The sequence below is a fragment of the Liolophura sinensis genome, chromosome 13, assembly GCF_032854445.1.
Source record: "Liolophura sinensis isolate JHLJ2023 chromosome 13, CUHK_Ljap_v2, whole genome shotgun sequence".
Classification (NCBI taxonomy): domain Eukaryota; kingdom Metazoa; phylum Mollusca; class Polyplacophora; order Chitonida; family Chitonidae; genus Liolophura; species Liolophura sinensis.
This window is the reverse complement of record NC_088307.1, coordinates 6,487,580-6,512,611: the sequence shown is the minus strand read 5'-3', so window position 1 is coordinate 6,512,611 and position 25,032 is coordinate 6,487,580. Positions and strand designations below refer to the sequence as shown.

At 42.2% G+C, this 25,032-nt stretch overlaps 3 non-coding genes across 3 annotated transcripts; all 3 read right to left on the bottom strand.

The window, feature by feature from the left end:
* Window positions 1-6,303: 6,303 nt before the first annotated feature.
* On the bottom strand, window positions 6,304-6,376 carry Trnaa-ugc (transfer RNA alanine (anticodon UGC)). The gene has a single exon. It is a non-coding gene; the product is annotated as a tRNA-Ala (tRNA).
* A 1,301-nt stretch (window positions 6,377-7,677) lies between these two features.
* Window positions 7,678-7,750, bottom strand: Trnaa-agc (transfer RNA alanine (anticodon AGC)). The gene has a single exon. It is a non-coding gene; the product is annotated as a tRNA-Ala (tRNA).
* Window positions 7,751-17,005: 9,255 nt separating this feature from the next.
* Trnaa-agc (transfer RNA alanine (anticodon AGC)) lies at window positions 17,006-17,078 on the bottom strand. The gene has a single exon. It is a non-coding gene; the product is annotated as a tRNA-Ala (tRNA).
* Window positions 17,079-25,032: the final 7,954 nt, after the last annotated feature.

Genomic DNA, 25,032 nt, shown 5'->3' with positions numbered 1-25,032 from the left:
ATAAACAATAGCACTTCCTCCCATATTGGTGACACCCATTAGATCTGTCCGCATGGCATGCACGGGGTACATGTCCTTGCTCTACGCATGTGTAGCACCTAAAGTCCGGGCACTGACGAAATATATGGTCCTTTGCCAAACACAATGAACACACCTTCTTCTGATTATCGCGAACAACTCTGAAAAAATCCGCACTGTCTCCAGATGAAACTTTCGAGGCGTATGGTAGAGATGGTACCTTGTGCCGTCATTCTCTTTGGTGCCAGGATAAAACCTTCTTTTATTATCTGAAAAGATTTCTACGCCAAATTCCTCCAGTTTCTTCACTATTTCATCTTTATCCACATATGCAGATTGATGTAAAAACGACACGACAAGAACTCTCTGTGTCACACCCGTACACGCACAGAACTGACCGTCAATTTTACGTCCATCACCCAGCAAATCACTAGATGCTTTGTCTACTGGTGTTAGCTCGTATTTTACAGCTCCTTTAGGTACACAGACGAGTAAGGCGTTCATGTCCAAACACTTCCTCCACGACTCGAATCACTTTCTCGGCAGAAATTTTCGCGGTGTCTCCAATATCAACAATAAGTGAAAATTCCTTTTAGTACTTTCTTCCCCTTCCTTGTGGCCCACAGCCCCCGGGTGTGATCATCGTGGCTCCTGGAAAAAACCAGGAACCCCCAGTTGCAATTATTCAGCAGAACTACAACAACAACCAATGTTATGCTCCGGACTATGCTGTAAACACGTCCGATCACCTCGGCTGTCAGCACTGACTTCCCTAATCTAAGCGATCGATCTACCATCTGAACTGGTTCCTCGTGTTGGCTGAAGTGGTATGTATTCAGGAGAACATCTAGCCTAACACCTGCTGATAAGACAGGTATCAGCGAAAATATATTGGTCGGTGAAATTTCAAAACAAATTTCCTCATGTTTCTACAAGCTGAAACTACTATTCAAAAGAGAACTTTGCCCTGATTGCAGTAAATGTTGTTTGGAGAGCCCGGGCAACGATCCGGGTATCTCTCAAATGCAAAGCGAGCGCTCTACCATGTGAGCTAGCCCCCCCATGAAGAATTTTCCACGTATCCCCATATGAGTAAGACGAACCTTGTGGCTGTTAAGAAAAATAGGATGTGGTGCTGCACACTTATGTACCTGGCTTCTCAGTCATTATAAACATCAGAATTGGTGAATGGTTTGGACGAGTAGGCTTTCTTGAAACGGTGTGCAACACGATCAAAAACAATCTGCTACTTGGAGAACCCGGGCATCGATCCCGGTACCTCTCGCATGCTAAGCGAGCGCTCTACCATCTGATCTAGCTCCCCGTGTTGTTTGATGTGCTATGTATTAAGGACAACATTCTAGCCTAAGGTCTGCTGATAAGAAAGTTCTGAGTGAAAAAATATATATATATTGGTTGGCCTGTGATTCTAAAAACAACAAACTTCCTTATGTTATCTAAAGCCTGAAACTACTATATAAAAAATTACTTTCCAGAGTGGACTTTGCGCTAACTGCAGCCCCCACCCCCACATCCCACCCAATGAAAAGCTTTCCACATATTCTCCCATCACTGCGACGAAACTTGTGGTTGTTAAGAAATAATCTTTCTTAAATATTTGGTGTATAGGATGGACGGATAAACTCACTTGAAGCGGTGTGGAAAACGATCAGAAAAACTTTACCTACCCGAGAACCCGGGCATCAGATACCTCTAAGGGAGGTATGCTAAGGGAAGCGCTCTACCATCTGAGTTAGCTCCCCTTGTTGGTTAATGTAGTCTATTAAGCACAACATATCGCCTCATATCTGCTAAAAACACAGGTATCAGCGAAAATCTATTGGCCTGTGAAATTTCAAAATAAAATTCCTTTTGTTTTCTAAAAGCTGAAACTAGGATTCAACACTATACTTTGCACTAATTGCTGGAAAAGTTGTTTGGACAACCCGGTCCGGCACCCCTTGCATGTTAATCTAGCACTCTTTATTATTTTTTTTTCTTTTGAAAAAATCAGTATTTCTGTTCGTACAGAAATACAGGTTTGTGTATATCTAAAATCGTGGCTATGGTTAAAAAAATAAGAATATCACAGATATAGCCATGGAAGAGGGATATATCAAAATATACACACAAAAATTATACACATAGATCAAGCATATATATTACCACACTTGCCTGGGTATACATACTATATGTATTTATCGAAAGACCTGACCTGTCATTTATTTAAAAAAATGGTTTGTATTAGATATATTTTGCAGTTAAGTTGGATATCTTACTCTTGTTGTTATGGTAAACGTGTGCCTCTTTAACTTTACTGTAAAGAAGAGCTTTGAAAATTTTTTTCAACACATAGGATCCGTTTGTTAACTAGTCACAAAACCCTCTGTTTCCATATAGCTAGTCCAGCAGAGCTTTGGACAATGTTTAGAAAATGAAAACACCGTTTTGCATGTCGCAATGGGTACCCAAAGAGCAACATACATTCAAAACTGACACTCATAGGCATTTGTCTGAGCAAAGTTTCAGTAATATCACCAACATATTTTATAAATTGGGTTAACACAGGACAATGGATCATTAAGTGAAAAACTTATTCCATATGCGTTTCACAAAGAAGACACAGATAGCTATCCACATACCCTATTTTGAAAAGCATCTCTATTGTATACACAGAATTATGACAAATTTTACAATCCAGCAGAGTACAATCAGGCCCCTTTCCAGGTAATAAAATACAACTCCATAAATGATCGACTTCAATGTTACTAAAACCCTTAACCAGTGCCGAACTGAGGCAGACTCTACCTACGTTTCTATGAAAGTAGCTTATAAAATTGCTTGTTTTTCAAGACTGAAACTGGCGTACTACGTCCCTTAATATTTAGTTTTGGTTCGCGGCAAATATTTCTACTTGATGTACAAGCAGTAGCATTGTCATCTACTATTGTGAATCATCGCGATGGAATAGTCTCTTTAATCATTCTGTGTATGGTGTTTATCTGTGCAAGGTCAGCCTCAGGGAATGTCTCTGACACAATTTTTCTGATAGCTACCTCTGGCAGGAAACCGGGAATGCATTCATATAAAAAAAATCCCGCACACAAAGCAGCTTGGATTTGATAAACAGTTTATAAAACAAACGCCTACCATTAAGCTTCATATTGGCATTTAAAAATAACAGTTGGCTGGGGACCTGTTCCCGGCTCTCAATACACAGTTCAAGTCATACTTTTGTCCATGGTAAAAAGAACTCCTTGTAACTCTCTGGTAAGACATCAAGCAATTATTTATAGAATACGTCTCTGACAAGGAATACCATTTTGACAGAAAATATGGGGGGAAAAAACTCTTTCAACACTGCTCAATAATTCTGATTTAAAAAACGACCCAACATTTTGAGGCGAAACCTTGGTTGCAGTGTCTGGCATATTTAAGCCACCGTTTTTTAAAAGAGTTAACAACAACTCCATGTGCTATCAGATGTCACCGCTGAGACCACAGAAAATCTACACATACGGCTTCAAGATCATTAATACATTTCTCTGGAACCGCCACAAACAGCCATTCAATACCACAATCTAGATATCAATAAAGTTGTAATAACTGCGACTCTCCCATTTAGCGATAGTCCCGTTTGTTCCCATAGGTGTAGCATAGACTTGACTTTGTTTATGCCTTTGTTCCAGTTTTCTACATAACATGCTGTTTAATCAGGCCCGATCTGAAAACCTAGTACACAGATACTGTGATTAACCACGGGAATACCCTCAATTGTACGATCCTGGCAGTCTGTACACGTAGGTAATATCTGTCACTTATCAATATTTACTTTTGCCTTAGACGCCTTATCATACAAACTCACAAGGGGCCTCCGGGGATCAGTTGTTTAGCGCGCTAGCGCAGCGTAATGACCCAGGAGCCTCCCACCAATGCGGTCGCTGTGAGCTCACGTCCAGCTCATGCTGGCTTCCTCTCAACCTGCGGATGGTCGTGGGTTTCCCCCGGGCTCTGCCCGGTTTCCACCCACCATAATGCTGGCCGCCGTCGTATAAGTGAAATATTCTTGAGTACGGCGTAAAACACCAGTCAAATAAAGAAATAAAATATAATGGACATGTTAACTGCTCATTTATACATCGTCTCACCTTGGTGCAAAATTCATCATCTTCCAGCAACCTATCGTTAAGACAATACAGACCAGGACCGATTTCAACCGGTGAAAAATCACACTTCATATAGTACAGAGTACAGCATGGTGACTAAAGGATGTATTATTCATATATACAGGTTTACAACTGACAACAATTTCCCTGGAGATTAACGTGATCCATGCGGCTCTGGCGCAAAGCATTTTCAACAGTTCTGTGCTACGTAAGCATTACTCTTCCGGGTTTTCTTTCACGCCAAATATCAACTAGATTATGCCTTGACATGAACTCTTGTAATTGCCTCCTGGACTTACCATTTGGCAACCCTTTTTGTGCAGTTAGCGAGCTATTGGCGTAGACTTTGCCTTCAATTGACCGTTGTACTTTACTTACGATTTCATCATCGAAGTGAGTTTCTTGCAGGCAAATTATATCTCCATTCAGTCCGTTATACAGGCGTTCGAACTGATTTTCAGCTCCTAAACCATTACAGTTGAGTAACGTAATCAGCACCATTATGAGAAAGAAAGTTATTTTATTGCGCTCTATTGTTCGGCTTGTTGTTAGGCACATTTCTTCTTGCACAAGACAAATTCGGCATAGGTTTGTTCGTCGCCTTGCAGATGTAGAAGGCTGTAACAAACTCTCAGAAGACTGCGAGCAAACCAAGGTGCGCTCGTTCTCACCTGTGTCTTGCGTCATTTCTCCTATGACTGAGGCCGCCCCCACAGTAGTTTCACCGTCGATATTCCGGCCAACTGACTTTCCATTCTGTGGACTTCTTATTCCTTGTAGTCGCACATCTCGAGTCCTCTTGTTCGTGACAACTGACCACCCGTCTGTTTGCTGGCTTCCGTCGGTCAATTTGAAAATCACCTGTTTTTACATTCATCTACCGTACCATTGCTTGGGGGTACTGTCGAGCATGCTCTGGTCTAGCCTACCACTCGCCTCCCTTTCCATTTGCACTCTTTTATTATGGTCCACGCCACTGTGACTTTAGGTTGGCAGTCGAAGGGGGCACTGACTGAAGGCTTTCCGGCTCTGCACACTCGCAGTATTCCAGACCACAGCGCTCACATGCAAAGTCCGGAGTTCGTGTCACAGCTATAGTCCTTTGAACACACAATAAACAATAGCACTTCCTCCCATATTGGTGACACCCATTAGATCTGTCCGCATGGCATGCACGGGCTACATGTCCTTGCTCTACGCATGTGTAGCACCTAAAGTCTGGGCACTGACGAAATATATGGTCCTTTGCCAAACACAATGAACACACCTTCTGCTCATTATCGTGAACAATTCTGAAAAAATCCGCACTGTCTCCAGATGAAACTTTCGAGGCGTATGGTAGAGATGGTACCTTGTGCCGTCATTCTCTTTGGTGCCAGGATAAAACCTTCTTTTATTATCTGAAAAGATTTCTACGCCAAATTCCTCCAGTTTCTTCACTATTTCATCTTTATCCACATATGCAGATTGATGTAAAAACGACACGACAAGAACTCTCTGTGTCACACCCGTACACGCACAGAACTGACCGTCAATTTCACGTCCATCACCCAGCAAATCACTAGATGCTTTGTCTACTGGTGTTAGCTCGTATTTTACAGCTCCTTTAGGTACACAGACGAGTAAGGCGTTCATGTCCAACACACCTCCTCCACGACTCGAATCACTTTCTCGGCAGAAATTTTCGCGGTGTCTCCAATATCAACAATAAGTGAAAATTCCTTTTAATACTTTCTTCCCCTTCCTTGTGGCCCATAGCCCCCGGGTGTGATCATCGTGGCTCCTGGAAAAACCAGGAAACCCCAGTTACAATTATTCAGCAGAACTACAACAACAACCAATGTTATGCTCCGGACTATGCTGTAAACACGTCCGATCACCTCGGCTGTCAGCACTGACTTCCCTAATCTAAGCGATCGATCTACCATCTGAACTGGTTCCTCGTGTTGGCTGAAGTGGTATATATTCAGAAGAACATCTAGGCTAACACCTGCTGATAAGACAGCTATCAGCGAAAATATATTTGCCGGTGAAATTTCAAAATAAACTTGCTTATGTTTCTAAAAGCTGAAACTACTATTTAAAAGAGAAATTTGAGCTTATTGCAGTAAATGTTGTTTGGAGAGCCCGGGCATCGATCCCGGTACCTCTCGCATGCAAAGCGAGCGCTCTACCATGTGAGCTAGCCCCCCATGAAGAATTTTCTACGTATCCCCATATGACTAAGACGAAACTTGTGGCTGTTAAGGAAAATAGGATGTGGTGGTGCACGCTGAAGTACCTGGCTTCTCAGTAATTATAAACATCACAATTGGTGAATAGTTTGGACGAGTAGGCTTTCTTGAAACGGTGTGCAACACGATCAAAAACAGTGTACTACTTGAAGAACCCGGGCATCGATACCGGTACATCTCGCATGCTAAGCGAGCGCTCTACCATTTGAGCTAGCTCCACTTGCTGGGGTATGTAGTGTACATTAAGGACAACCTTCTAGCCTAAGGCCTGCTAAGAGAAAAAGAATGAGTGGAAAATTATATATATATTGCTTGGCCTGCAAATCTAGAAAAACCCTCTTATGTTTTCTAAAGCTTGAAACTACTATCTAAAAGTGAACTTTGAGCTTATTCCAATAAAAGTTGTTTGGAAAGGCCGGGCATCGATCCCGGTACCGCTTGCATCCAAAGCGCGCTCTACCATGTAAACTACGACGCCCCCCCCCCCCCTCTCCCCTTAAACACCATGAGAACCTTTTAAAATCTCTTCATATCAGTACGACGAAACTTGTGGCTGTTCAGCAAAATGGCCCCATATCCCCATTATTTCCAGTATGCGACAATGTTAAAGTTTAGCGCTGTAGCTCAGTCCCAAACATTCCGTGGCCAATAAGCTTTGGTGCATGCCTGGCCCAGCCTGTTAAAAAGAGGCCATAAAAATCTTGACATAGGTTGAGCATCAAAATGTGGACCTGTCTATGCCGGCAGCTGGCACGGATGCCTAGCAAGGCCAAGGGGCGTCACTCGCAGCCTCATCACTACCTGTCTCCTTGTGGCTCCGCTTGTTTGTTAATGTAGTATGTATTAAGAACAACATCTAGCCTAAGACCTGCTGAAAACAAAGATATCAGCGAAAATACATTGGCCGGTGAAATTTCAAAATAAACTTGTTTATGTTTCTACAAGCTGAAACTACTATTCAAAAGAGAACTTTGAGCTCATTGCAGTAAATGTTGTTTGGAGAGCCCGGGCATCGATCCCAGTGCCTCTCGCATGCAAAGCGAGCGTTCTACCATGTGAGCTAGCCCCCCATCAAGAGCTTTCCACGTATCCCAATATGACTAAGACGGAACTTGTGGCTGTTAAGGAAAATAGGATGTGGTGCTGCACACCTATGTACCTGGATTTTCAGTCATTATAAACATTGCATTTGGTGAACGGTTTGGACAAGTAGGCTTTCTTGCAACGGTGTGCAACACGATCAAAAATAATGTACTACTTGGAGAACCCGGGCATCGATCCCGGTACCTCTCGCATGCTAAGCGAGCGCTCTACCATCTGAGCTAGCTCCCCTTGTTGTGTTATGTGGTATGTATTAAGGACAACATTCTAGCCTAAGGCCTGCTGATAAGAAAGTTCTGAGTGAAAAAATATATATATATTGGTTGGCCTGTGATTCTAAAAACAACAAACTTCCTTATTTTATCTAAAGCCTAAAACTACTATATAAATGTGAACCGTGCGCTAATTGCAGTAAAAGTTGTTTGGAAAGGCCGGGCATCGATCCCAGTACCGCTGGCATGCAAAGCGCGCTCTACCATGTAAACCTCTTATGTTTTCTAAAAGCTGAAATTACTTTCCAGAGTGGACTTTGCGCTAACTGCAGCCCCCACCCCCACCCCCACCCCCACCCCCACCCCCACCCAATGAAAAGCTTTCCACATATTTTCCCATCACTACGAAACTTGTGGTTGTTAAGAAATAATCTTTCTTAAATATTTGGTGTATAGGATGGACGGATAAACTCACTTGAAGCGGTGTGGAAAACGATCAGAAAAACTTTACCTACCCGAGAACCCGGGCATCAGATACCGCTAAGGGAGGTATGCTAAGGGAGCGCTCTACCATCTGAGTTAGCTCCCCTTGTTGGTTAATGTAGTCTATTAAGCACAACATCTAGCCTCATATCTGCTAAAAACACAGGTATCAGCGAAAATCTATTGGCCTGTGAAATTTCAAAATAAAATTCCTTTTGTTTTCTAAAAGCTGAAACTAGGATTCAACACTATACTTTGCACTAATTGCTGGAAAAGTTGTTTGGACAACCCGGTCCGGGTACCCCCGCATGTTAATCTAGCACTCTTTATTATTTTTTTTTCTTTTGAAAAAATCAGTATTTCTGTTCGTACAGAAATACAGGATTGTGCATATCCAAAATCGTGGCAATGGTTAAAAAAATAAGAATATCACAGATATAGCCATGGAAGAGGGATATATCAAAATATACACACCAAAATTATACACATAGATCAAGCATATATATTACCACACTTGCCTGGGTATACATACTATATGTATTTATAAAAAGACCTGAACATCATCTGTGTCATTTATTTTAAAAAATTGTTTGTATTAGTTATATTTTGCAATTAAATTGGATATCTTACTCTTCTTATGGTAAACGTGTGCCTCTTTAACTTTACTGTAAAGAAGAGCTTTGACAATTTTTTTCAACACACAGGATCCGCTTGTTAGCTAGTCACAAAACCCTCTGTTTCCATATAGCTAGTCCAGCAGAGCTTTGGACAATGTTTAGAAAATGAAAACACCGTTTTGCATGTCGCAATGGGTACCCAAAGAGCAACATACATTCGAAACTGACACTCACAGGCATTTGTCTGAGCAAAGTTTCAGTAATATCACCAACATATTTTATAAATTGGGTTAACACAGGACAATGGATCATTAAGTGAAAAACTTATTCCATATGCGTTTAACAAAGAAGATACAGACAGCTATCCACATACCCTATTTTGTAAAGCATCTTTATTGTATACACAGAATTATGACAAATTTTACAATCCAGCAGAGTACAATCAGGCCCCTTTCCAGGTAATAAAATACAACTCCATAAATGATCGACTTCAATGTTACTAAAACCCTTAACCAGTGCCGAACTGAGGCAGACTCTACCTACGTTTCTATGAAAGTAGCTTATAAATTGCTTGTTTTTCAAGACTGAAACTGGCGTACTACGTCCCTTAATATTTAGTTTTGGGTCGCGGCAAGTATTTCTACTTGATGTGCAAGCAGTACCATTGTCATCTACTATTGTGAATCATCGCGGTGGAATAGTCTCTTTAATCATTCTGTGTATGGTGTTTATCTGTGCAAGGTCAGCCTCAGGGAATGTCTCTGACACAATTTTTCTGATAGCTACCTCTGGCAGGAATCCGGGAATGCATTCATATAAAAAAATCCCACACACAAAGCAGCTTGGATTTGATAAACAGTTTATAAAACAAACGCCTACCATTAAGCTTCATATTGGCATTTGAAAATATCAGTTGGCTGGGTACCTGTTCCCGGCTCTCAATACACAGTTCAAGTCATACTTTTGTCCATGGTAAAAAGAACTCCTTGTAACACTCTGGTAAGACATCAAGCAATTATTTATAAAATAGGTCTCTGACAAGGAATACCATTTTGACAGAAAATATGGGGGAAAAAAACACTTTCAACACTGCTCGATAATTCTGATTAAAAAAAACGACCCAACATTTTGAGGCGAAACCTTGGTTGCCTTGTCTGGCATATTTAAGCCACCGTTTTTTAAAAGAGTTAACAACAACTCCATGTGCTATCAGATGTCACCGCTGAGACCACAGAAAATCTACACATACGGCTTCAAGATCATTAATACATTTCTTTGGAGCCGGCACAAACAGCCATTCAATACCACAATCTAGATATCAATAAAGTTGCAATAACTGCGACTCTCCCATTTAGCGATAGTCCCGTTTGTTCCCATAGGTGTAGCATAGACTTGACTTTGTTTATGCCTTTGTTCCAGTTTTCTGCATAACATGCTGTTTAATCAGGCCCGATCTGAAAACCTAGAACACAGATACTGTGATTAACCACGGGAATGCCCTCAATTGTACGATCCTGGCAGTCTGTACACATAGGTAATATCTGTCACTTATCAATATTTACTTTTGCCTTAGACGCCTTATCATACAAACTCACAAGGGGCCTCCGGGGATCAGTTGGTTAGCGCGCTAGCGCAGCGTAATGACCCAGGAGCCTCCCACCAATGCGGTCGCTGTGAGCTCAAGTCCAGCTCATCGTGGCTTCCTCTCAACCTGCGGATGGTCGTGGGTTTCCCCCGGGCTCTGCCCGGTTTCCACCCACCATAATGCTGGCCGCCGTCGTATAAGTGAAATATTTTTGAGTACGGCGTAAAATAACAATGAAATAAATAAATACAAACTCACAGTGTCTATAACATATTTAACACACTCTCGCTCATTTACGGTCACCGCTGTGTCATCTGCAGGTTGGAATAAGAGACACTTTTCTGGGGAGCCCGGGATTTCTAAGCCCTTGATAACATTCTCCGCTGTAATCATAGATCCTAAGAACTCTACACTAAATACATACAATAAGGAAGAACTCGGACACCCTAGCCTAATTCACTGTCCAATTGAAAAGTATGTGGTGATATGACTTCAGAGCGCCCGCTCCCCCATATCTGTATAAAAGATGAATATCCATTTGCGGAAATTCTCTCCAAAGCCAAAATGTAACAACACTTCATGTGAACACTGGTGTGACACCATATAGAAAGATTTCTCTTGATCATTCTTTTCTATGGAGACATCAACATATGACAAAACTTTTTTGGAAGCCCCTTCGTCAATATCTTCTTTCTTAAACAAACTGGAGTAGTACTTATAGACCACATCTAACAGGGCTGTTATTGAAGTCACGCTTTCTCCATTATCGTCAATCATGCTGGCCATTTAAAAAATACTTACTGTTTTTATCACTTTCATGAGGATATCGACCTTTTTGTCTTAAAAGTACCACATTACAGTTTTCTTGTTCATATACACTCAAATTATGTTCCAATTCAAAAATACGATCATGATTATAATTATCGATTACACTTGCTCTTCGATACTCACTCTCTAACTCTCTTTGTATCTTATTAATTTCACAGTACGGCTCATTACTCCTTTTTACACCAAACTTCTGAGCCAAACTTTTCAGTTTGCATTTGAGATTATCCCACCATACACATATATCGTTCTTATATAACGGACAGCAACCTGTGGCTGGTCGTGGGTTTTCCCCGGGCCCTGCCCGGTTTGCTCCCACCACAATGCTGGTAAACAGTACAGGTGCGCCGTCGTATAAGTGAAATATTCTTGAGTACGGCGTAAAACACCAGTCAAATAAAGAAAGAAAATATAATGGACATGTTAACTGCTCATTTATACATCGTCTCACCTTGGTGCAAAATTCATCATCTTCCAGTAACCTATCGTTAAAACAATACAGACCAGGACCGATTTCAACCGGTGAAAAATCACACTTCATATAGTACAGAGTACAGCATGGTGACTAAAGGACGTATTATTCATATATACAGGTTTACAACTGACACAATTTCCCTGGAGATTAACGTGATCTATGCGGCTCTGGCGCAAAGCATTTTCAACAGTTCCGTGCTACGTAAGCATTACTCTTCCGGGTTTTCTTTCACGCCAAATATCAACTAGATTATGCCTTGACATGAACTCTTGTAATTGCCCCCTGGACTTACCATTTTCGAGGCGCTTAGATGCCCTATCTCTTGACTGGAAAACCACACTGCGATCCCGAACGAATATTTTAAAATTCCCTGTAAGAAATGTATCCACTTCGTTAAAAAATCATATCGCTCTGCTATACTAAACTACCAGGCAAAAGAATGGTTTCACCCACTTCTTGAGCCCATAAAACAAAAACAAAGTCAGATATAAGAATTAAGAAGATTGGTTTATAAACAGGAATCATTGTGAAATATTCTCTCAAAAAGGCTTTAAAATATTGGCTTTCAATTGGCCACAAAACACAATGAAAGAGACAAGGGGTGAGAAGAAAAAATTACACAAATGTAAAGTTAACTGGCAAGTGCATGTAAAGTCACAGTATCCACAGAAATGAAGGACTACAGTCATCAGTAGCGAGTGTGGCCACCCTGGGCATCAATGCATGCAAGCACACGCCTCCGTATTGACGTCGTCCGTCGCCGGATGACGTCAGCTGGGGTAACGTTCCATAGGTTTAACAGAGCTTGCTCAAGTTCCTGTTGGTTAGTTGGAGGAGGCACCAACTGTCTCAAACGGTGGTCAAGGTGATCCCAGAGATGGTCAATGGGGTTCATGTCTGGTGAGTTGGCTGGCCAGGGCAACACGATGACGTTTGCGGTCTCGTCTGTAAAAATGCGGGCAATGTGAGGTCTTGTGTTGTCGTGTTGCAAGATCGATCCTTTTGGCTGTCATTAAAGGAAAGGAACGACGACAGGTCTCAGTACCTCATCAAGGTATCGCTGGCCAGTCAGATTACCTCGCACAATAACCAGCTGCGTCTTCATTTGGTCACAAATCCCTCCCCAAACCATGACGCCTCCGCCTCCAAACGGATAAACCTCTCTTACGCAGTTTGGCGCGAGACGCTCGCCTCTTCGTCGGAAAACTCGAACTCTGCCATCGTTCCTGAATAGACAGAACCTGCTCTCGTCTGTAAACAGCACTCTCGCCCAGTCACGTCGCTGCCACCGACGTACAATACGTGCCCATCGCAATCTGCGTTGACGGTGTAAAAGGGTCAAGGCCATCCTACGGAAGGGGCGGTAAGGTCGTAAACCAGCTGAACGAAGACGACGCAGTGTTGTCCTGGGGCTGATGACATGGCATAGTGCCGTCCCCGCTGTTGACGTCGCCGTGACGAATCGGTTTCGGAGGTGGATCTGCCGGATGTAGCGATCTTCAGCCGCAGTTGTTACCGTCGGTCTTCCCGATCTTGGTCTGTCTTGGGTCTGGCCTGTCTGCTGATAGCGTATCAACAACCTCCTAATGGTGGTTTGGCTGCAGTTGAACGTTCTTGCAATGTGACGTTGCGAGACTCCCATGGTGGACATACCGATAGCCTGGTCTCGTTGCGCTTCCGTAAGACTTGGCATACTGTTGGTGTTTTTTTGGTCACTGAATGTCTGCTCTTTCGAGCAAGAGTATTTATGCAACATTACCGCACGTGCATCACGAGCCATGCCTCAAAAGGACGTTTTGCATGTTATCGCAATTTCACAATTCCAATTGCTGCGTTCGTGACGATGCGTTCTGGTAGAGGAAACGATGCAGTCATACACCATGTCCTGCTTAGAATCAAATCCGGAACCGCGCTTTTATTTTTTTTATGACAAAAAATACGGTGAAACCTTTCTTTTGCGTGGTAGTTTATTAGGAACGTAAACATGTACCATATCTATCATTTTGTCTTCTATCTCCAAAGTCAAGTGAATTAATCGTCCCTCATTATCAGATGTTACACCCATAACTTTGTCTATAAGGAAATTGGTAATAATAACGGCAACCCCTTTTGTGCAGTTAGCGAGTTACTGGCGTAGACTTTGCCTTCCATTGACCGTTGTACTTTACTTACGATTTCATCATCGAAGTGAGTTTCTTGCAGGCAAATTATATCTCCATTCACTCCGTTATACAGGCGTTCGAATTGATTTTCCGCTCGTAAACCATTACAGTTGAGTAAGGTAATCAGCACCATTATGAGAAAGAAAGTTATTTTATTGCGCTCTATTGTTCGGCTTGTTGTTTGGCACATTTCTTCTTGCACAAGACAAATTCGGCACAGGTTTATTCGTCGCCTTGCAGATGTAGAAGGCTGTAACAAACTCTCAGAAGACTGCGAGCAAACCAAGGTGCGCTCGTTCTCACCTGTGTCTTGCGTCATTTCTCCTATGGCTGAGGCCGCCCCCACAGTAGTTTCACCGTCGATATTCCGGCCAACTGACTTTCCATCCTGTGGACTTCTTATTCCTTGTAGTCGCACATCTCGAGTCCTCTTGTTCGTGACAACTGACCACCCGTCTGTTTGCTGGCTTCTATCGGTCAATTTGAAAATCACCTGTTTTTACATTCATCTACCGTACCATTGCTTGGGGGTACTGTCGAGCATGCTCTGGTCTATCCTACCACTCCCCTCCCTTTCCATTTGCACGCTTTGATTATGGTCCACGCCACTGTGACTTTAGGTTGGCAGTCGAAGGGGGCACTGACTGAAGGCTTTCCGTCTCTGCACACTCGCAGTATTCCAGACCACAGCGCTCACACGCAAAGTCCGGAGTTCGTGTCACAGCTATAGTCCTTTGAACACACAATAAACAATAGCACTTCCTCCCATATTGGTGACACCCATTAGATCTGTCCGCATGACATGCACGGGCTACATGTCCTTGCTCTACGCATGTGTAGCACCTAAGGTCCGGGCACTGACGAAATATATGGTCCTTTGCCAAACACAATGAACACACTTTCTTCTCATTATTGTGAACAACTCTGAAAAAATCCGCATTGTCTCCAGATGAAACTTTCGAGGCGTATGGTAGAGATGGTATCTTGTGCCGTCATTCTCTTTGGTGCCAGGATAAAACCTTCTTTTATTATCTGAAAAGATTTCTACGCCAAATTCCTCCAGTTTCTTCACTATTTCATCTTTATCCACATATGCAGATTGATGTAAAAACGACACGACAAGAACTCTCTGTGTCACACCCGTACACCCACAGAACTGACCGTCAATTTCACGTCCATCACACAGCAAATCACTAGATGCTTTGTCTACTAGTGTTAGCTCGTATTTTTCAGCTCCTTTAGTACACAGACGAGTAAGGCGTTCATCTCCAACACACCTGCTCCACGACTCGAATCACTTTCTCGGCAGAAATTTTCGTGGTCTCCAATATTAACAATAAGTGAAAATTCCTTTTAATACTTTCTTCCCCTTCCTCGTGGCCCACAGCCCCCGGGTGTGATCATCGTGGCTCCTGGAAAAACCAGGAACCCCCAGTTGCAATTATTCAGCAGAACTACAACAACAACCAATGTTATGCTCCGGACTATGCTGCAAACACGTCCGATCACCTCGGCTGTCAGCACTGACTTCCCTAATCTAAGCGATCGATCTACCATCTGAACTGGTTCCTCGTGTTGGCTGAAGTGGTATATATTCAGAAGAACATCTAGGCTAACACCTGCTGATAAGACAGGTATCAGCGAAAATATATTGGCCGGTGAAATTTCAAAATAAACTTGCTTATGTTTCTACAAGCTGAAACTACTATTTAAAAGAGAAATTTGAGCTTATTGCAGTAAATGTTGTTTGGAGAGCCCGGGCATCGATCCCGGTACCTCTCGCATGCAAAGCGAGCGCTCTACCATGTGAGCTAGACCCCAATTAAGAATTTTCCACGTATCCCCATATGACTAAGACGAAACTTGTGGCTGTTAAGGAAAATAGGATGTGGTGCTGCATGCTTATGTACCTGGCTTCTCAGTAATTATAAACATCACAATTGGTGAATAGGTTGGACGAGTAGGCTTTCTTGAAACGGTGTGCAACACGATCAAAAACAGTGTACTACTTGGAGAACCCGGGCATCGATCCCGGTACATCTCGCATGCTAAGCGAGCGATCTACCATTTGAGCTAGCTCCCCTTGCTGGGATATGTAGTGTACATTAAGGACAACCTTCTAGCCTAAGGCCTGCTAAGAGAAAAAAAATGAGTGGAAAATTATATATATATTGCTTGGCCTGCGAATCTAAAAAACCCTCTTATGTTTTGTAAAGCTTGAAACTACTATCTAAAAGTGAACTTTGAGCTTATTCCAAAAAAAGTTGTTTGGAAAGGCCGGGTATCGATCCCGGTACCGCTTGCATCCAAAGCGCGCTCTACCATGTAAACTACGACGCCCCCCCCCCCCCACCCACCCACCCCTCCCCTTAAACACCATGAGAACCTTTTAAAATCTCTTCATATCAGTACGACGAAACTTGTGGCTGTTCAGCAAAATGGCCCCATATCCCCATTATTTCCAATATGCGACAATGTTAAAGTTTAGCGCTGTAGCTCAGTGCCAAACATTCCGTGGCCAATAAGCTTTGGTGCATGCCTGGCCCAGCCTGTTAGAAAGAGGCCATAAAAATCTTGACATAGGTTGAGCATCAAAATGTGGACCTGTCTATGCCGGCAGCTGGGAGGGATGCCTAGCAAGGCCAAAGGGGCGTCACTCGCAGCCTCATCTGTCTCCTTGTGGCTCCCCTTGTTTGTTAATGTAGTATGTATTAAGAACAACAGCTAGCCTAAGACCTGCTGAAAACAAAGATATCAGCGAAAATACATTGGCGGGTGAAATTTCAAAATAAACTTGCTTATGTTTCTACAAGCTGAAACTACTATTCAAAAGAGAACTTTGAGCTTATTGCAGTAAATGTTGTTTGGAGAGCCCGGGCATCGATCCCGGTACCTCTCGCATGCAAAGCGAGCGTTCTACCATGTGAGCTAGCCCCCCATCAAGAGCTTTCCACGTATCCCAATATGACTAAGACGGAACTTGTGGCTGTTAAGGAAAATAGGATGTGGTGCTGCACACCTATGTACCTGGATTTTCAGTCATTATAAACATTGCATTTGGTGAACGGTTAGGACAAGTAGACTTTCTTGCAACGGTGTGCAACACGATCAAAAATAATGTACTACTTGGAGAACCCGGGCATCGATCCCGGTACCTCTCGCATGCTAAGCGAGCGCTCTACCATCTGAGCTAGCTCCCCGTGTTGTTTTATGTGGTATGTATTAAGGACAACATTCTAGCCTAAGGCCTGCTGATAAGAAAGTTCTGAGTGAAAAAAAATATATATATTTGTTGGTCTGTGATATTAAAAACAACAAACTTCCTTATTTTATCTAAAGCCTAAAACTACTATATAAATGTGAACCGTGCGCTAATTGCAGTAAAAGTTGTTTGGAAAGGCCGGGCATCGATCCCAGTACCGCTGGCATGCAAAGCGCGCTCTACCATGTAAACCTCTTATGTTTTCTAAAAGCTGAAATTACTTTCCAGAGTGGACTTTGCGCTAACTGCAGCCCCCACCCCCACCCCCACCCCCACCCCCACCCCCACCCAATGAAAAGCTTTCCACATATTTTCCCATCACTACGAAACTTGTGGTTGTTAAGAAATAATCTTTCTTAAATATTTGGTGTATAGGATGGACGGATAAACTCACTTGAAGCGGTGTGGAAAACGATCAGAAAAACTTTACCTACCCGAGAACCCGGGCATCAGATACCGCTAAGGGAGGTATGCTAAGGGAGCGCTCTACCATCTGAGTTAGCTCCCCTTGTTGGTTAATGTAGTCTATTAAGCACAACATCTAGCCTCATATCTGCTAAAAACACAGGTATCAGCGAAAATCTATTGGCCTGTGAAATTTCAAAATAAAATTCCTTTTGTTTTCTAAAAGCTGAAACTAGGATTCAACACTATACTTTGCACTAATTGCTGGAAAAGTTGTTTGGACAACCCGGTCCGGGTACCCCTTGCATGTTAATCTAGCACTCTTTATTATATTTTTTTCTTTTGAAAAAATCAGTATTTCTGTTCGTACAGAAATACAGGTTTGTGCATATCCAAAATCGTGGCAATGGTTAAAAAAATAAGAATATCACAGATATAGCCATGGAAGAGGGATCTATCAAAATATACACACTAAAATTATACACATAGATCAAGCATATATATTAACACACTTGCCTGGGTATACATACTATTTGTATTTATCCAAAGACCTGAACATCATCTGTGTCATTTATTTTAAAAAATGGTTTGTATTAGATATATTTTGCAGTTAAGTTGGATATCTTACTCTTGTTGTTATGGTAAACGTGTGCCTCTTTAACTTTACTGTAAAGAAGAGCTTTGACAATTTTTTTCAACACACACGATCCGCTTGTTAGCTAGTCACTAAACCCTCTGTTTCCATATAGCTAGTCCAGCAGAGCTTTGGACAATGTTTAGAAAATGAAAACACAGTTTTGCATGTCGCAATGGGTACCCAAAGAGCAACATACATTCAAAACTGACACTCATAGGCATTTGTCTGAGCAAAGTTTCAGTAATATCACCAACATATTTTATAAATTGGGTTAACACAGGACAATGGATCATTAAGTGAAAAACTTATTCCATATGCGTTTCACAAAGAAGACACAAATAGCTATCCACATACCCTATTTTGAAAAGCATCTCTATTGTATACACAGAATTATGACAAATTTTACAATCCAGCAGAGTACAATCAGGCCATTTTCCAGGTAATAAAATACAACTCCATAAATGATCGACTTCAATGTTACTAAAACCCTTAACCAGTGTCGAACTGAGGCAGACTCTACCTACGTTTCTATGAAAGTAGCTTATAAAAATGCTTGTTTTTCAAGACTGAAACTGGCGTACTACGTCCCTTCTTCTACTTGATGTACAAGCAGTACCACTGTCATCTACTATTGTGAATCATTGCGGTGGAATAGTCTCTTTAATCATTCTGTGTATGGTGTTTATCTGTGCAAGGTCAGCCTCAGGGAATGTCTCTGACACAATTTTTCTGATAGCTACCTCTGGCAGGAATCCGGGAATGCATTCATATAAAAAATACCGCACACAAAGCAGTTTGGATTTGATAAACAGTTTATAAAACAAACGCCTACCATTAAGCTTCATATTGGCATTTAAAAATATCAGTTGGCTGGGTACCTGTTCCCGGCTCTCAATACACAGTTCAAGTCATACTTTTGTCCATGGTAAAAAGAACTCCTTGTAACACTCTGGTAAGACATCAAGCAATTATTTATAAAATAGGTCTCTGACAAGGAATACCATTTTGACAGAAAATATGGGGGAAAAAAACACTTTCAACACTGCTCGATAATTCTGATTAAAAAAACGACCCAACATTTTGAGGCGAAACCTTGGTTGCCTTGTCTGGCATATTTAAGCCACCGTTTTTTAAAAGAGTTAATAACGACTCCATGTGCTATCAGATGTCACCGCTGACACCACAGAAAATCTACACATACGGCTTCATGTGTAAGATCATTAATACATTTCTCTGGAACCGGCACAAACAGCCATACAATACCACAATCTAGATATCAATAAAGTTGTAATAACTGCGACTCTCCCATTTAGCGATAGTCCCGTTTGTTCCCATAGGTGTAGCATAGACTTGACTCTGTTTATGCCTTTGTTCCAGTTTTCTACATAATATGCTGTTTAATCAGGCCCGATCTAAAAACCTAGTACACAGATACTGTGATTAACCACGGGAATGCCCTCAATTGTACGATCCTGGCAGTCTGTACACATAGGTAATATCTCTCACTTATCAATATTTACTTTTGCGTTAGACGCCTTATCATACAAACATGCCTTATCACAAGGGGCCTCCGGGGATCAGTTGGTTAGCGCGCTAGCGCAGCGTAATGACCCAGGAGCCTCCCACCAATGTGGTCGCTGTGAGCTTAAGTCCAGCTCATGCTGGCTTCCTCTCAACCTGCGGATGGTCGTGGGTTTCCCCCGGGCTCTGCCCGGTTTCCACCCACCATAATGCTGGCCGCCGTCGTATAAGTGAAATATTCTTGAGTACGGCGTAAAATAACAATGAAATAAATAAATAAATACAAACTCACATTGTCTATAACATATTTAACACACTCTCGCTCATTTACGGTCACCGCTGTGTCATCTGCAGGTTGGAATAAGAGACGCTTTTCTGGGGAGCCCGGGATTTCTAAGTCCTTCATAACATTCTCCGCTGTAATCATAGATCCTAAGGACTCAACACTAAGTACATACAATAAGGAAGAAATCGGACACCCTAGCCTAATTCACTGTCCAATTGAAAAGTATGTGGTGATATGACTTCAGAGCGCCCGCTCCCCCATATCTGTATAAAAGATGGATATCCATTTGCGGAAATTCTCTCCAAAGCCAAAATGTAACAACACTTCAAGTGAACACTGGTGTGACACCATATAGAAAGATTTCTCTTGATCATTCTTTTCTATGGAGACATCAACATATGACAAAACTTTTTTGGAAGCCCCTTCGTCAATATCTTCTTTCTTAAACAAACTGGAGTAGTACTTATAGACCACATCTAACAGGGCTGTTTTTATCACTTTCATGAGGATATCGAGCTTTTGATCTTAGAATTGCCACATTACGGTTTTCTTGTTCATATACACTCAAAATTCATCATCTTCCAGTAACCTATCGTTAAAGCAATACAGACCAGGACCGATTTCAACCGGTGAAAAATCACACTTCATATAGTACAGAGTACAGCATGGTGACTAAAGGACGTATTATTCACATATACAGGTTTACAACTGACAACAATTTCCCTGGAGATTAACGTGATCCATGCGGCTCTGGCGCAAAGCATTTTCTACAGTTCTGTGCTACGTAAGCATTACTCTTCCGGGTTTTCTTTCACGCCAAATATCAACTAGATTATGCCTTGACATGAACTCTTGTAATTACCCCCCTGGACTTACCACTTTCGAGGCGCTTAGATGCCCTATCTCTTGACTGGAAAACCACACTGCGATCCCGAACGAATATTTTAAAATTCCCTGTAAGAAATGTATCCACTTCGTTAAAAAATCATATCGCTCTGCTATACTATTAGGAACGTAAACATGTACCATATCTATCATTTTGTCTTCTATCTCCAGTCAAGTGAATTAATCGTCCCTCATTATCAGATGTTACACCCATAACTTTGTCTATAAGGGAATTGGTAATAATAATGGCAACCCCTTTTGTGCAGTTAGCGAGTTACTGGCGTAGACTTTGCCTTCAATTGACCGTTGTACTTTACTTACGATTTCATCATCGAAGTGAGTTTCTTGCAGGCAAATTATACCTCCATTCAGTCCGTTATACAGGCGTTCGAACTTATTTTCAGCTCGTAAACCATTACAGTTGAGTAAGGTAATCAGCACCATTATGAGAAAGAAAGTTTTTTTATTGCGCTCTATTGTTCGGCTTGTTGTTAGGCACATTTCTTCTTGCACAAGACAAATTCGGCACGGGTTTATTCGTCGCCTTGCAGATGTAGAAGGCTGTAACAAACTCTCAGAAGACTGCGAGCAAACCAAGGTGCGCTCGTTCTCACCTGTGTCTTGCGTCATTTCTCCTATGGCTGAGGCCGCCCCCACAGTAGTTTTACCGTCGATATTCCGGCCAACTGACTTTCCATTCTGTGGACTTTTTATTCCTTGTATTCGCACATCTCGAGTCCTCTTGTTCGTGACAACTGACCACCCGTCTGTTTGCTGACTTCTATCGGTCAATTTGAAAATCACCTGTTTTTACATTCATCTACCGTACCATTGCTTGTGGGTACTGTCGAGCATGCTCTGGTCTAGCCTACCACTCCCCTGCATTTGCACGCTTTCATTATGGTCCACGCCACTGTGACTTTAGGTTGGCAGTCGAAGGGGACACTGACTGAAGGCTTTCCGTCTCTGTACACTCGCATTATTCGAGACCACAGCGCTCACATGTAAAGTCCGGAGTTCGTGTCACAGCTATAGTCCTTTGAACACACAATAAACAATAGCACTTCCTCCCATATTGCTGACACCCATTAGATCTGTCCGCATGGCATGCACGGGCTACATGTCCTTGCTCTACGCATGTTTAGCACCTAAAGTCCGGGCACTGACGAAATATATGGTCCTTTGCCAAACACAATGAACACACTTTCTTCTCATTATCGTGAACAACTCTGAAAAAATCCGCATTGTCTCCAGATGAAACTTTCGAGGCGTATGGTAGAGGGTACCTTGTGCCGTCATTCTCTTTGGTGCCAGGATAAAACCTTCTTTTATTACCTGAAAAGTTTTCTACGCCAAATTCCTCCAGTTTCTTCAATATTTCATCTTTATCCACATATGCAGATTGATGTAAAAACGACACGACAAGAACTCTCTGTGTCACACCCGTACACGCACAGAACTGACCGTCAATTTCACGTCCATCACCCAGCAAATCACTAGATGCTTTGTCTGCTAGTGTTAGCTCGTATTTTTCAGCTCCTTTAGGTACACAGACGAGTAAGGCGTTCATTTTTTTTTTTTTTGGTGTTTTACGCCATACTCAAGAATATTTCACTTATACGACGGCGGCCAGCATTATGGTGGGCGGAAACCGGGCAGGGCCCGGGGGAAACCCACGACCATCCGCAGGTTGCTGGAAGACCTTCCCACGTACGGCCGGAGAGGAAGGCAGCATGAGCTGGTCTTGAACTCACAGCGACCGCATTGATGAGAGGCTTCTGGGTCATTACGCTGCGCTAGCGCGCTAACCGACTGAGCCACGGAGGCCCCTGTAAGGCGTTCATGTCCACACACCTCCTCCACGACTCGAATCACTTTCTCGGCAGAAATTTTCGCAGTGTCTCCAATATCAACAATAAGTGAAAATTCCTTTTAGTACTTTCTTCCCCTTCCTTGTGGCCCACAGCCCCCGGGTGTGATCATCGTGGCTCCTGGAAAAAACCAGGAACTCCCAGTTGCAATTATTCAGCAGAACTACAACAACAACCAATGTTATGCTCCGGACTATGCTGTAAACACGTCCGATCACCTCGACTGTCAGCACTGACTTCCCTAATCTAAGCGATCGATCTACCATCTGAACTAGTTCCTCGTGTTGGCTGAAGTGGTATGTATTAAGAACAACATTTAGCCTAACACCTGCTGATAAGACAGGTATCAGCGAAAATATATTGGCCGGTGAAATTTCAAAATAAACTTCCTTATGTTTTCTTACCACTTGCAACATTGCATGAGTGAACTTTTCTAAAGAAGTTTTTGTGAATAATCTGATTGAAATTATGGCATGTTGTTAGGCTGTTCGGTATGGGCGTAGTGTAGAATGTAGGTCTGTTTATTGTTACGGTTACAAGAATAGTTTTTGTTGCCAGTAAGATATTTGTGGTTCACTTTTGCAAATTTTGCATGACAGTGTTGGAATACTTCCATTTTTGTGACGATGCTGATTGTTTTAAGTTATTTTGACTATACTTGTGAAAGGATAGATGTTGCCGGCCAGTGACTCGGTTGGGAGTGGTGCGCATGAACTTAGCTGGCATTGCTAAGTATTAAACCGTGCATTAGTGGACATTTCTTCAGTACTGCGTTATAGAAAAATTAGACAAACATATCAGAAGGTTGCAGTATATCAAACATCCGGTTGCAGTAGAGATGTAACATTAAACGTTGAATTAACACACCAGTGTCCCGTCCATTGTCTCTGCGGCTAAAGAAATAGATAGATAGCCTCTATATATACCTGTACCGCCTGTTTCGCAACACGTTTGTCTTAAAAACTCGCATTCGGCATCATTATCATTATGTCTTGCCTGATTGTAAAAGATAAATAAGTGTAGTTAATCAAGATTACGTTACATTAGAGTCATTACTTTCATATCTGTGTTGAAGTTTAAGGGCCCACAGGAGATTTTTGGCTCAATTGCAATCGGATGTTTGGTATTATTTTAGCGTATCCCAAATAATTACATGCGATACGGGTCGCTAATAAAGTTACGTATAAAATATATAATGAGCGAGTTATGGGCGCAAATTTTCTCATCCGGTTTCAAGAATAACTGGAACTGGAATTTAACATGATTATATAGATTCTGCCATAAACAGCTAGCCCGTGCCTGACAGTTGTCAAGTCGAATATTTGATTTATTTATTTCTATATTTATTGTTGTATTACGCCGTACTCAAGAATATTCCGCTTATACGACGGTGGTCGGCATTATGGTGGGGGAAACCGGGCAGGGCACTGGCAGACCCTCCCACGTAGGGCCAGAGAGGAAACCAGCAGTGGCTGAACTTGAACTCATAGCTACCGTATTAGTGAGAGGCTCTTCGTCATGGGACCGCACTGGCGTATTGACCCCCTCGACCACGGAGGCCCTACCTATTTAAATCCAGCTCTGGGTATAGTTCGGCTGTTGTTCTGTGTCGGAAAGTTTGCTACGTATATCTGACAAGGTGTTTGTATGTCTTTTCCACCCATAGACCTAATTGTTGTTGCATACATGTACACTGTACATTATCTTGACTTGACACTGGTTGGTACAGAGATTGAATCCTGGGCAAACGGTTACATAAAGTGAGATGTACTTTGTATTATTTTTACTTATTATATTTACAACAAACTATCACCTACAGGTCGGCAAACCCTATTTATTAGTTACAAAATAAATGTGAAATTTTAAGAAACATTAAGGTTAAGATTTCACACCGTACGCCAAAATATAGGGCTTGTCTACAAATAGTATAGTAAGGTTATAAACTTATATGCAAAGCTTAATTTACTGCCATAAATTAGCGTTTGGTCAAGAAAACATGACTGGAGTAACACTGGAGTAACATGTCCATGACAACATATCTAGTAAATGTGCTTAACAGAGCTTTGCGACATATCCTGTCCAATGAGAGTAGCACGTGGTTGTGTTTACATCACGTGACATGTATTTATTTGGTTAGAAACTTTACCGTGTTGCATCGCGCCGCGCACGAGCGCTTACTGACAAGATGGCTGCGCCCAGGACGATGTTTGCTGTGCGGAAAAGCTTTTTTACCAGCACCGCTTTGTGCTCAGATGTGTTTCTGTTGTCGTCTAAGCGATGCAGTGAA